Consider the following 14,363-nt stretch of genomic DNA (forward strand, 5'->3'; position numbering starts at 1 on the left):
TGACAAACCTGTTAGAGTTCTTTGAAGAGATAACAAATAGGTTAGACCAAGGAGAGCCAATGAATGTTATCTATCTTGACTTCCAAAAGGTCTTTGATAAGGTGCCTCACGGGAGACTGCGGAGTAAAATAAGGGTCCATGGTATTCGAGGCAAGATACTAACATGGATTGCCGATTGGCTGTCAAGCAGAAGGCAGAGAGTTGGGATAAAAGATTCTTTTTCGGAATGGCAACCGGTGACAAGTGGTGTCCCGCAGGGTTCAGTGTTGGGGCCACAGCTGTTCTCTTTATATATTAACGATCTAGATGACGGGACTGGGGGCATTCTGGCTAAGTTTGCCGATGATACAAAGATAGGTGGAGGGGCAGGTAGTATTGAGGAGGTGGGGAGGCTGCAGAAAGATTTAGACAGTTTAGGAGAGTGGTCCAAGAAATGGCTGATGAAATTCAACATGGGTGGTCTTGCACTTTGGAAAAATGAATAGAGGCATCGACTATTTTCTAAACGGTGACAAAATTCATAATGCTGAAGTGCAAAGGTACTTGGGAGTCCTAGTCCAGGCTTCTCTAAAGGTAAACTTGCAGGTTGAGTCCGTAATTAAGAAAGCAAATGCAATGTTATCATTTATCTCAAGAGGCTTGGAATATAAAAGCAGGGATGTACTTCTGAAGCTTTATAAAGCACTAGATAGGCCCCATTTAGAATACTGTGAGCAATTTTGGGCCCCACACCTCAGGAAGGACATACTGGCACTGGAGCGGGTCCAGCGGAGATTCACACGGATGATCCCAGGAATGGTAGGCCTTACATACGATGAACGTCTGAGGATCCTGAGATTATATTCAATGGAGTTTAGGAGGTTGAGGGGAGATCTAATAGAAAATTACAAGATAATGAATGGCTTAGATAGGGTGGACGTAGGGAAGTTGTTTCCATTAGCAGGGGAGACTAGGACCCGGGGGCACAGCCTTAGAATAAAAGGGAGTCACTTTAGAACAGAGATGAGGAGAAATTTCTTCAGCCAGAGAGTGGTGGGTCTGTGGAATTCATTGCCACAGAGGGCGGTGGAGGCCGGGACATTGAGTGTCTTTAAGACAGAAGTTGATAAATTCTTGATTTCTCGAGGAATTAAGGGCTATGGAGAGAGAGCGGGTAAATGGAGTTGAAATCAGCCATGATTGAATGATGGAGTGGACTCGATGGGCCGAATGGCCTTACTTCCGCTTCTATGTCTTATGGTCTTAAGTCCAACAGGTTTGTTTCGAATCTGTCTGGTTTGAGACAATTCACACCTCTTTAACCTGTGATTATTCCTATCTCCAGTTGCTCCATCTGGACCTGTAAAGATTCAATTACCTGCAAAGACTCGCACTCAAGGTATCGTCTTGCATCTTTGACTCCGTCTATATAATCGCTTCTCGGCCTTTTGGCTAAGATCAAGTGTCTGTAGATTGAGCCTTTGGTTCAGATCTGGTATGTCTCTCTTGTGGGGACCATGAATTGGATTCAATTTGAATTAGTTTTTTGGAGCAGGCGAGGAGCTAGATTAGGGGTTTGCCCCTGACCCACACTCTGAGCCCTGGCTTGGTAACTCAGAAAAAGAAAAAATTTATAATGAAAAAAAAAGACTTTGTCTATATATATATATATATATATATATATATATATGTTTCTGGAACCTACTTCTTCATTCACCTGAGGAAGGAGCAGTGCTCTGAAAGCTAGTGATTCGAAAATATCCTGTTGGACTTTAACTTGGTGTTGTAAGACTTCTTCGTATAATTTTTGATACATTATTTAATACAGTAGATACAAACTTCAAAATTAGAGATTTCAACAATAACTGGTATAGTTTTAATTATGGCCCCACTTTTTATTGGACAGCTGTCTTTGATAAGTTTTTATCAATTGAATTGAATCAATAATTATCAGTATCCCAACTCAAAACATTTCAGACATTTAGAGGAAAGGCTGGATCCCCATAACACACTGTCCCATTTGAGAAAAAGGTTGTGAATTTCCCTTCCTGTTTACGTCAGGTGGGTTCGGCGACAGAGCGGATAATCTTGTGAGAACTCCCAAATTGCGTTTCAAGCTGACATAAACAGGTAAACAATTGTCCCCTCGCTCATCAGTGTGGGCAAGTTTTCCAACGTTCAATGTTGGGAACATCATTTGAATGCATTAACATCTAATTATCAGGCCTCTACGCCTGAATCACCCAAATTCTCCATCAGAAAATCCATTCACATCGGCTTGAGGGCAGAACGGTGTGAATCATGAATACTCTCCCAAGACATGCATCTAGCAAGTATCCTCCCAGGGGAGCTCCTGGGAGTGCAGCATACCGGGGAGAGAGGGTCATGCCCCCTGGCAGTGGTGGGATGGGCTTCCAAGTGAACTCCTTTGCATTGGGGTGGCCTTTAGAAATTGCACACTGATCTTCGAGGGACTAAATTGCTGGTGGGGTCGGAAAATCAGAGACCGCCTCGTCAGTGTTATATCATGGGACATGCCCCTTTTAAGTTTTTTTACTCTAAGTGTGGGACTATATGCTGGAGAAAGCTGCCACCACTGACGGTGAATTCAATGGCATTTTTCTGCCCGACATCGGTATTTTCCGATTTCTGGGAAAATTCCACCCAAAGACTCTTCTGTTTGCATGGATCTTAACTGAACTAAGTTCAGCCAAGTACAACCTGCTTTCACAAAAGCTGAAACTGTTCCTTGCCCCACTATAGGACAAATCAATTTCTTTCTTAACTACATGACCTCCTTAACTCTGCTCAACTCTTTGCACCTCAATAGGGATGGTCCTTAATGAAGATATGATCCATAGCACCATATAGACATGACCTTGCATTGATCTGTAGTGCCTCTATAATCTTTAATAATAATAATCTTTATTATTGTCACAAGTAGGCTTACACTAACACTGCAATGAAGTTACTGTGAAAAGCCCCTAGTCGCCACACTCCGGCACCTGTTCAGGTATACTGAAGGAGAATTCAGAATGTCCAAATCACCTAACAGCCCGTCTTTCGGGACTTGTGGGACGAAACCTGAGAACCCGGAGGAAACCAACGCAGACACGGGGAGAACGTGCAGACTCCACACAGACAGTGACCCAAGTCAGGAATCGAACCTGGGATCCTGGTGCTGTGAAGCAACAGTGCTAACCACTGTGCTACCATGCCGCCACGGTAAAGGCTAAAGACTACAAGTCTTGGTTAGGCCACACTTGTAGTACTGTGTACAGTTCTGTCTGCCATATTATGAAAAGGATGCAGAGACACTGGTGCAATAAACATTTCAGAGCTTTGAAGTTCTACCCATCATGAAAGGAAGAGCAGTTCAGGTTTCTTCAAAGAGAAGACCGAGGTACAATGTTCCCTTTAATTTCTCTTTGCTGTGCGTGACCAGCGCTTTGTATTGCATGGTCCCTTTAAGATTGCCAAACATGAATGTGCACACCCTAAAGGGAACATTGGGTGTGTGCAGCCTGTTTATTCTGTGTGGTACATCATGGATTGCTGCACAGCTTGGAGAGAATATTGCTGAGGGTTATCTAATGGGTGTTTAAAATTACAAAATGTTTTGATAGATAAAGGTAGAGCATTTCCACATGTGGGGAAGAAAACTAGAGGTTATCAATAAAAGATAGTCCCAAGAATTCAAATAGGGAACGCAGAACCAACTTAAGAGAATGTGAGCCTTGGTACCATCGGGAGTCTTGAAGCAACCCATACATACTTTAAAGGGAAGGTTATATCAGCAGGTTAAGGAGGTGGAGATTGATGATTATGCTAATCGAGTTAGATGAACAAAGATAGTGTTTAATATTAAGGTAACTAAAGTTTTAACCCTTTCTAGTACAGAAATACAAAATTAAACTTATGTAAAGCTATACCTCAATTTTAATACCCGCGAATACAAATATAGATGACTTAAAACTAGCTCTGTTTCCTGACAGTAGAGGACTGAGTCACACATACGGAACAGACGTACACTTAGACAAAATAATGAGTCACAACAGTAGAGACAAGGGCACAAAAAGATTGCAGTTATTTTTCAGGAGGCACCAGACCATTGGTATTTTAAGTGTTCATAATTTCCTCAAATCTCACTGCTCCTTAGTTTTTGTATTATTTTTCTTCAGGTGTGCACACAACTCTCAGAGTTATGTGTGGATCTTTTCTTGAATCAGAATTAATAATAAATTGGTTTACAGCACAGGAGGAGGCCATTCTACCGATTGAGCAATTTAATTAATACTACTCCCTGCCTTTCTTTCTTTTCCCTTCAGGTCTTTATTCAATTCACTTTTGAAAATCACATCTGGCTGCAGATAACCTTTCAACTTCTGCAAGCATGTATGTAAGGCAGTCCTGTAATGTTAGTATACACTCTGGGAGCTAGAGAAGTCTGAAAGAAAATGGAAAGGACTACAATTGCCAGATTAAAGGATGCAATTTAAAAAAAATGTTTAAACTGTGCCGAATGTGTTGTTAGCCAAGGAAAAGCTCAGGAGGTGCTCTGAAGTTCACAGACTAAGAGCAAGATCTAGTGGGCGCGTTATGCCCAAAAGGCAGCATGGCACAGCCATTAGAAGCCGGAAGATCCCTCTTCTGCCTCATGCGATACAAAGCGATCTCATGAGATGTTGCAATGTGAATCCCGCCCACTGTGTGAATCCCCCTCCTGTATTGTTTGGTAGTTTAACCGTCCTGTAGTAGGTAAGGTCGTTAGATTTGACCTACATCCGGCGTGCTTTCCGTATCTGTACTGATGAGTAGTGAGTGAAGAATTAGCAGATCGATCTCTCTCTCGCTCTTCTCTCTCCCGCTCTCTCTCCCTCCCGCTCTCTCTCTCTCTCCTGCCCCCTCTCTGTCTCCCGCTCTCTCTCTGTCTCCTGCCCTCTCTCGGTACATTGTGCTTGTACTGTTTGCAAATAAGAAGGGATAGGGTAAACTCTGAAGGTTTTGGATAGAACCCGGAGGGATCAGGACCGGAACATAGCAATAAGCCTTACCCGCTGTCAAATCGACTCCTTGCCATTTCTTTGCATGGAAAATGGCAGGAAAGAGGTCAGAGGTAGAGAATTGTCCCGTATGGGAAGCAAAAGTAAGGCAGTACAAAAGAAAGAAAGGGTGGCCCCTATGGTCAGAATTTTGCAGCAGTAGTCAAACGGGACCGGGGTCCCTAAAAGTCACGGAAGTGGGAAAGAGATTCAAACCACTTTGTGGAAGGTAGCCAATGGCAAAAGGCTCCTCGAGGGATCGATCCTTTGTGTCAAAGGGGGGAGGGGAATATGAGCTTTAGAAGAAGTTAGAATGGAAATATGAGTTCCAGAAGATGTCATTGTGGAAATATGAGTTCCAGAAGAAGTCATTGTGGAAATATGAGTTCCAGAAGAAGTCATTGTGGAAATATGAGTTCCAGAAGAAGTCATTGTGGAAATATGAGTTCCAGAAGAAGTCATTGTGGAAATATGAGTTTCAGAAGAAGTCATTGTGGAAATATGAGTTTTAGAAGAAGTCAGTGTGGAAATTTGTGCACTGGATAGTTAGGGATTATCCCGAGGTTAAAAGAAAGACAACTACGTCTTGTTATATGAGTTTTAAAAGTCAGTGTGAAAATCTGTCCCCTGGATAGTCTGGGATTATCCCAAGAAAAAGGACTAATGAGTCTTGGTGTATGAAGTTTTCGAAGTCAATGTGGAAATTCATTCTCTGAGAGCAACTTAATGTTAGAAGTTATGAAAAAGCGGTTAGCTTCTCCAGTCTGGAGAGTCTCCAGTCTCCCTCCAAAGGGGTACTACGTAAGCTTTTGGGGATCAAGCGATGAATAAAAATGACGATATATCGATTGGGAGATATGTCTTTTAAGTTTAAAAAAAAAAGCTAAATTAACAATTTGGAAAGGGTTTGAATTATATTCTGAATGCATATTTGAAATAAATTGAGAAATTTTATTGAATATAAGGTTAAAAGATAGTCTGCAGACTTTAATCAACTCATTCAAGAGCTGCTGGCAGAACTTGTGTTTGTTGGGTTGCTGTTTGTGTGTTAATGTGTGATTTTCCTTGTCTATGAGTCCATCTGGTGCCTATATCACCAGGGTAACCCTCTGTGGTCTGGTTTTGTTAGTCATTTCAAAGTTGCTTGTTTAATGTATGCACGTAGTTGTATTTTGAATTAGGTGAGGAACAGGACAAGCTGTAAAGCAATTGTTTGAGAAGGAGTGTGGTGATTCTGGAGCAATGGAAAAGCCCCCTGTGGCTGCAGAAGAGTTTAAACTGACTATATATATATATTTGCGAGCGAATTTACCTTTTCTTTAAGTTTTAATTTTATTTTTCATTTTTTTGAGATTGAATGAAAGCATAATGCATTGAATTCCTTTTGTTTGAATGGAGGCCTCCGTGGATGAATGATTGTGTGTGTTTAAAAAATATTTGTGAATTTCCTTTGGTGTTTCTAGTTTTTTTAAAATGTTGCAAAACTGAGTTTTAAATCAATTGGGAGTTATAAACTGGATTTAAAGTGTAATTTAAAACAGGGTAGGCATTTTAAATTTCTTTAAAAAACAGTAATCATGATCAACATTGTGGAAGTTACTTAGAACACAATTCTCAGGAAGTAAATGGAAAAAAATCAAAGTGTATGTGATGAATGGTTACTGTACCCTTAACACCATGTAGGTGATGCCCCTTTAAGACCGTGTTTGGAACCCTGGGGGACTCCGCCTCCACCCACCAGGGAGCCGTATATAAGGTGGCGCCCTGTAGGCGGCACTCAGTAAGCACATGCCTCGGTAACTGGCTAGTTCTCTGCTTATTAAAGCCTTCATTTATCATTCCACATTCTCATGTCGTTATTGAGGGTACTACAATTTAATAAGCAGAACTACGTTAGGATGGATGCCGGTCTCAAGCCAGAAAAGCTCAACCTGGAAGCACGGATATCAGTGGCCAAAGACATTTTTAAGTACGGGCTCCACTGCTTCGAGGCCTACCTGGAATCCTCAGAAACTCCCGTCCTAGGGCCTCGTAAGCTGCGCCTGTTCCACGCCCAGGTTAGCCATAGAATCTCTGCTATGATCGAGAAGGCGACCACTTATGGCGAGGCGATCGAGATCCTGCAAAAGCGTTTCGTCAAACCCATAAATGAGGTACATGCACGGCATCTGCTCTCTACCTGTCGGCAGCGTTCAGGGGAAACGCTAGACGAGTACGTGGAAACGCTCACCGCGCTCGCCAGGAACTGCAACCACCAGGATGTGACGGGGGAAGTCCACATGAACCTGCACATCCGAGACGCATTCGTGTCCGGCATCCGTTCGACCTATATCAGGCAGCGACTCCTCGAAAATGGAGCTAAAGACCTTCAGGACACGGTAACGCTCGCCACCTCACTGGAAGTGGCCCGCCAAAACCTAGGCACGTACCACGCGGACCCTGCGAGCCCCCCTCGGACTTCCCAAACTCGGCTACGCTATGGGCCTGCGCCGCGCGGCGACCTGCCCAGGCCGGGGACACACACTGCTATTTCTGTGGGCAGGGCCAGCATCCACGTCAACGCTGCCCAGCCCGCTCCGCCATCTGCAGCGACTGCGGAAAGAAGGGGCATTTTGCGAGGGTCTGCCTCAGGGCCCAGAAACAAAAGCTCACCAGGCCCGAAAATCGAGCTCACAGGCCCGCAGGCCCCGCAATGTGGCTGCGCACCGGCCGGGCACGCCCCTTTCTGACGCGTCATCGGCCTCGTGCGAGTCATGGGGGCAGCCATCATGGCGGCGACCATCTTCTAGACCCAATACGTGAGACCGACGGCGGCGGCCATTTTGTGAATCCGACTCGGCTGAGGACTCGGACTACCCGCAACTGGGAGCGATCACCCTCGACGAATCGCAGCCAAAGCACCTGCAGAATTCCACGAGCGATGCAGGTCCAGATCAACGGGTGCGACACTCCCTGCCTCTTCGACTCCGGGAATATGGAGAGCTTTATCCACCCAGAAACGGTATGGCGCTGCTCCTTGCGCACCTATCCCGCTTCCCAAGCCATAGCCCTCACCTCCGGGTTCCACTCGGTCCAAATCAAGGGGTGTTGTATTGCGAATCTCGTGATCCAGGGCGCCGAATATGCTAATTTCAAGCTCCACATCCTCCCTCACCTCTGTGCCCCCCTGCTGCTCGGTCTGAATTACCAATGCAGCCACCGAAGCCTGATCCTGAAGTTCGGCGGACCCTTGGTATGCAGCCTTGCAACACTGAAAGTTGCACCCCCCTCACTATTCGCGAACCTCACCCCCGACTGTAAGCCCGTCGCCACCAGTACAGTGCCCAAGATATGACTTATCAAGTCAGAGGTCCAGTGTTTACTGGAAGAGGGGGTCATCGAGGATAGCAACAGCCCCATGAGAGCACAAGTGGTGGTATTACGGTTCAGGGAAAAGAAACGGATCGTCGTGGACTACAGCCAGACCATAAACCGCTTCATGCAGCTCGATGCATACCCCCTTCCCCGCATAGCAGAAATGGTCAATCGGATCGCTCAATACCGTGTATTCTCCACTGTCGACCTCAAATCCGCCTACCACCAGCTCCCTATCTGACCGAAAGACCGCCTCTATACTGCTTTCGAAGCAGCCGCCCAGCTCTTCCACTTCCTCAGGGTCCCCTTCGGCGTCACAAATGGGGTCTCCGTCTTCCAGAGGGCGATGGACCAAATGGTGGACCAGTACGGCCTGCGGGCTACTTACCCATACTTGGACAATGACACCATCTGCGGTCATGATCAGCAGGACCATGAGGCGAACCTTGAAAAGTTCCTCCAGACTGCCCGGGCCCTCAACCTGACCTACAAGGAAGAATGCATTTTCCACACAACCCGGCTAGCCATCCTCGGCCAGGTCGTAGAAAACGGGGTTTAGGTCCCGAGCCCGACTGCATGCGCCCCCTTAAGGAGCTTCCCCTCCCCCGTAGCCTCAAGGCCCTCAAACGGTGCTTGGGGCTTTTCTCCTATTACGCCCAGTGGGTCCCCAGATATGCGGACAAAGCCCGCCCACTCATAAAGACCACAACATTTTCCCTGACGGCTGAGGCCCAGTCGGCCTTCAGCCACATCAAGGCCGACATCATCAAGGCCGCTATGCACGCGGTGGACGAAACCATCCTTTTCCAGGTAGAGAGCGATCCGCCAGACATCGCCCCGTCTGCTACCCTCAACCAGGCAGGCAGGCCAGTACCATTCTTCTCCCGGACCCTCACCACCTCCGAGATTCGGCACTCCGCAATTGAAAAGGAGGCACCATTGTGGAGGCTGTGCGACACTGGAGGCACTACCTAGCCGGTAGGAGGTTCACCGGTTGGTCGGTAGCTTTTGTGAGGGCCACGAAGAATCCAGCACGAGTTTCAAAGATACAAAGAAATAACATTTATTTACAATAACATATATATATATATATATATATATATATACACAACAGCAGCAACTTCGCTTGCTGCTTACTTCTTCCTGCTGGTTCCAAACTGGCCAGCTTTATTTATACAGGGAGTCTGCTAATGATTTCTCCGCCCCCCTCATTGGGGAAGCTCATACTCCCACAGGATTGTGGGATTGTCATTAGTCCCCAGCCAATGGTAAGCAGGCAGGTTATAACAGTAGCCTTCATGTTTGATAACGCACAACGGGGCAAAATTAAAAATGATAAAATCTTGAGGTGGAGGATCGAACTCTCCACCTACACGTACGATATTAAGTGTCGTCCTGGGGAGCTCAACGATGCCCTGTCCCGCGGCACATGTGCCAACGCGCAGGAGGATCGCCTGCGGGCTATCCACAATAACCTCTGTCACCCGGGGGTTACCCGGCTCGCCCACTTTATCAAGTTCCGCAACCTACCATACTCCAGTCAAGGCCATGACAAGGGCTTGCCAGATCTGCGCGGAGTGCAAACCGCACTTCTACCGGCCAGACAAGGCTCGCCTTGTAAAGGTCTCGGGGCCCTTTGAGCGACTAAGTGTGGACTTCAAAGGTCCCTTCTCATCAACCAACCCCAATACCTACTTCCTAACCGCCATCGACGAGTTCTCCCGCTTCCCATTCGCCGTTCCCTGTCCCGGCATGACCTCGGCCACCGTGATAAAGGCACTGCACAGCATCTTCACCCTGTTTGGTTTCCCCGCTTATATCCACAGCGACCGGGGTACATCGTTCATGAGCAATGAGCTGCATCAGTATCTGCTCAGCAAGGACATCGCCTCGAGGAGAACGACCAGCTGTAACCCGTGGGGAAACGGGCAGGCGGAGAGGGAGAACGCAACAGTTTGGAAGGCTGTCCTTCTGGCCCTACGGTCGAGAAATCTCCCAACCACCTGCTGGCAGGAGGTCCTACCCGATGCCCTCCACTCCATTAGGTCGCTCCTCTGCACGGCCACGAATGAGACCCCTCACAACCGCTTGTTTGTCTTCCCCATAAGTCCACCTCCGGGGTCTGGCTTCCACCTTGGCTGACGGCTCCGGGGCCTGTTCTTCTCCGGAGGCATGCGAGGAGCCATAAAACGGACCCCCTGGTCGAGAGGGTCCGACTGCTACATACCAACCCCCGATACACCTAAGTCGAGCACCCTGACGGCAGGCAAGACACGGTTTCCCTCCGGGATCTGGCACCCGCTGGTTCCCCCACTACTGACGCCCCACCCCCCCCTCGTGGTTTCCCTACGGGACTTGGCACCCGCTGGTTCCCCCACTGATGCCCTCCCCCGGGACCCCCACTCCATCAGTAGACACCGACCGCGACCCCCCCCTCCACACTCCCCGCTGGCGCCGGCACCGCTACCCCCAGCCATTCCCCCAGTTATTCCCCCTGCCCCCCACCCCGACCTGGACGAAAGCTCCGACCACCGTGCTCCCAGATGAATGGTTACTGTACCCTTAACACCATGTAGGTGATGCACCTTTAAGACCGGGTTTGGAACCCAGGGAGCAGTATATAAGGTGGCGCCCTGTAGGTGGCACTCAGTAAGCACACGTCTCGGTAACTGGCTAGTTCTCTGCTTATTAAAGCCTTCATTTACCATTCCACACTCTCGTGTCGTTATTGAGGGTACTAAAATATATAAATTGGGATTTGGAAATGATTAGTTTGAGCTTGGCATAATCTTAGGTGCTTTTAGCTCAAAGTGGAAAAATCAAAGGAATCTAAATTGGAATGTGAAGACAAGTCGTCTTTATTTAATGTGCCCATGTGATCGATTGTTACAGGAAGTCTTAACGTACCTACATTTGAAAACTTTGTTCTGTTTTTTGTTCCCAAATTGGTTGTGATTTCATTATTTTCTCTGTAAACTCATTACATATCAAATTTATTGCTCGGGAATTTTCATGCAGCGAAGACTATGGATTTTAATTTTATTTTAAATTGACAAGATACATTTAAACCAAATTAACTCATGTGGCTCCAGGCCGAGTGTACCTTTATGCGTTTGTTTTAAATAAGTCATAGCCAATAATTCTAGCTGCTTCAAGAATTCCAAGACTGCTCTGTCACAACAGAGTGACAATGGGGACATAAAAGGCGGGATTCTGCACTCCCGCGCCAGTTGGGAGAATCGCCTGGGTCACCGAATTTTCCCGCGACGCCGGTCCAATGCCCTCCCGCAATTCTCCCAAGCGGCGAGAACGGCCCCGCCGAGTTCCCCGCGGCGCAGGCCGGAGAATCGCCCAAGACACCCAAAATGGCGATTCTCCGGCACCCCTGCTATTCTCAGGCCCGGATGGGCCGAGCGGCCAGGCCAAAACGGCGGGTTCCCCCCGGCGCCGTCCACACCTGGTCGGTGCCGCCGGGAGCAGCACGGGAACGCTGGGGGGGGGGGGGCCTCAAATGGGGTCTGGCCCGCGATCGGTGCCCACCGATCGTCCGGCCGGCCTCTCTGAAGGAGGACCTCCTTTCTTCTGCAGCCCTGCAAGATCTGTCTGACATCTTCTTGCGCGGCGGACTCGGAGAGGACGGCAAACAGGCATGCGCGGGTGACGCCAGTTAGGCGGCGCCGCCTTTACGTGGCGACAAGGCCTGACGCGTGTAAATGATGCGGCCCCGCTCCTAGCCCATTATTGGCCCTGAATCGGTCGGGATAGGGGCCGTTTAGTGCCGTCGAGGTTCACGACGGCGTTCACGACAGCGTGGGCACTTCGGCGCGGGAGTGGAGAATCCCGCCCAAAAGCTTTTCCTTTTGTGGAAAAGACTTCATAGTTGCCCTTTGAATTAAAATGTTTGTGAAGTGTTATCTTCCACACCAATTGCAACGACTGATGATTTAACTTCTCTTAAAACTACCATGCCAGGATATAATTGCTAATTGATTAAATAGCAATTTAGTGAAAATAGTACTAACATAAACGGACAATAAATTCTAATTTTGACGAATAAAGGGCAATGGGAGAATGCTGAGTGGGTTGCTGAGCTTCAAACCCCTTTCATGGTTTGAAAGGAGATAAATTAAACATTCTCAATTTACAATGTCACTATTTGAAAGTAGGATATTTTATATAAGTAAAATAATTTTTGTGTGTGTTATCAATACTGAGTAAATGCTAACTCAGGTAATGAGTACGGAACTTGTAAAATCTGTTGTTTTAATTCTAGGTATTTAACTATAAATATTTTAGAAGTAAATGACCATCTGTACAAGGATAAGGACTATTATGTGTTCAAGAGTGAGGTGATCTATAGGTGGGGAGATCATGTTAAATTTGGGGAGTGTTAATGAAGCTGAAACAGATGGTGGGATTCTTCAATCATTTAATCACCTGAGGTTAGGGAATGCGAGTCAAAACCTGAAGAAAATAACTTGGTGGGACAATATTTGGAATTGGGATCTAAAGTAGAAATACACCCTTGGATACAGGTCATGGTGCATTTTGTTATTATTGCTGCTGTTCTCATTAGCAGAATCATTACAATCCTGTTTCAATGGTGATGCAGGTTTTTATTGTCAAACGTCCTGCTCCCATCTCCTTATTAGAGACAATAGTGCAGCTCTATGAATCCTGTGGAACACAGTCTCAGGAGGACAGATTGAAATATTGGAAGGTGAGCAGTCATTGAGGCTGTCCAAGTTGATGTGGTTTTGAGGGAATTCTGAATCGAAATCTTCAGAAGAGAAGAGTTAGAATCCCTCGAGGTAGTCAGAGTTTTAACAAGAATTTGTGACTCACAGTGGTCACTGATGTCCAGGTGGGTTACTAAAAATCCATAGGGTCTGTCTTGGTCACATCTGCTATTCAATGTTCAGTGTATTGTGTTGACCACACTTTGCCTGTTAATTCAAATTTACCTTTTGTTAATTCTGAATGTTAGAGTATAAGGCAGATACTGTAGATTGTCTTACGTTTCTGTCTGTATAGTAAAGTTTATTTTTGTTTGTTGAAAACTGTGGTATCTTGTAGCTTTTTTCTCCTTGTGGGTAACTAGGATTTCAAACTTTGGCCATTCTCAACATTTATCGCACCTAACGGGAATAAACAAGAGCAGAGAATAAACCTGCATTTTGCTTGAAATTGAGGTCACTTTAAAATGTGAATAATGTTCTCTTTGTTTTCTACAAGAAAGTAAAACTTAGAATGCCCTCAGTTTAGCTCTGTTGTATTATTAATTGAAATCTCTCTCCACAGATGCCAACAGACCTGCTAAGTTTATCCAGCATTTTCTGTTTTTATTTCAGATTTCCAGCATCCATAATATTTTGCTTTTATAGATTTTATTCATTTCTTCAGAAAGTCAAGGTTCAACCTCACTTTGGATTTGAATGCATAATCTAAATAATAATAATAATCTTTATTAGTGTCACAGGTAGGCTTCCATTAATACTGCAATGAAGTTACTGTGAAAATCCCTTAGTCGCCACACTCCGGCACCTGATCGAGGACACTGACAAAGAATTCAGAATGTCCAATTCACCTAACAAGCATGTCTTTAGGACTTGTGGGAGGAAAACGGAGCACCCGGAAGAAATCTACACAGACACTGTCACCCAAGCAGGGAATCGAACCCGCGCCCCTGGCACTGTGAAGCAACAGTGCCATCCATGTGCTACCATGCCGCCTTTGACACTCTAGTACAGTACTTGTTTTTCTTTTAGATTGAAGCGACATAACAGAAAAAGGTCACTCAGCTCAGTTGGACTATGCTAATGTTTATGCTCCACATGACCCTCCTCCAGTCTACCTTATCTAACGCATAACTTCTATCATGAAATCACTAAGTACAGGAAATACTCAGCAGGGCGTGCAGCATCTGCGGAAGCATAACATTCTATTCCTTTCTCCCTTTATGTATTTATCCAGTTTCCCCTAAATACA

General features: G+C 46.3%; 1 protein-coding gene and 1 non-coding gene across 5 annotated transcripts in view; one reads left to right on the forward strand and one right to left on the reverse strand.

Moving 5' to 3' along the window:
- Positions 1-14,363, reverse strand: part of mad1l1 (mitotic arrest deficient 1 like 1) — a 1,358,866-nt gene that overhangs the window by 289,422 nt on the left and 1,055,081 nt on the right. The gene's annotated exons all lie outside the window — the stretch shown is intronic.
- On the forward strand, positions 1,412-1,605 carry LOC140394631 (U2 spliceosomal RNA). The gene has a single exon (XR_011935936.1). It is a non-coding gene; the product is annotated as a U2 spliceosomal RNA (small nuclear RNA).

Source organism: Scyliorhinus torazame, chromosome 17, assembly GCF_047496885.1.
Source record: "Scyliorhinus torazame isolate Kashiwa2021f chromosome 17, sScyTor2.1, whole genome shotgun sequence".
In the NCBI taxonomy this organism is placed as follows: domain Eukaryota; kingdom Metazoa; phylum Chordata; class Chondrichthyes; order Carcharhiniformes; family Scyliorhinidae; genus Scyliorhinus; species Scyliorhinus torazame.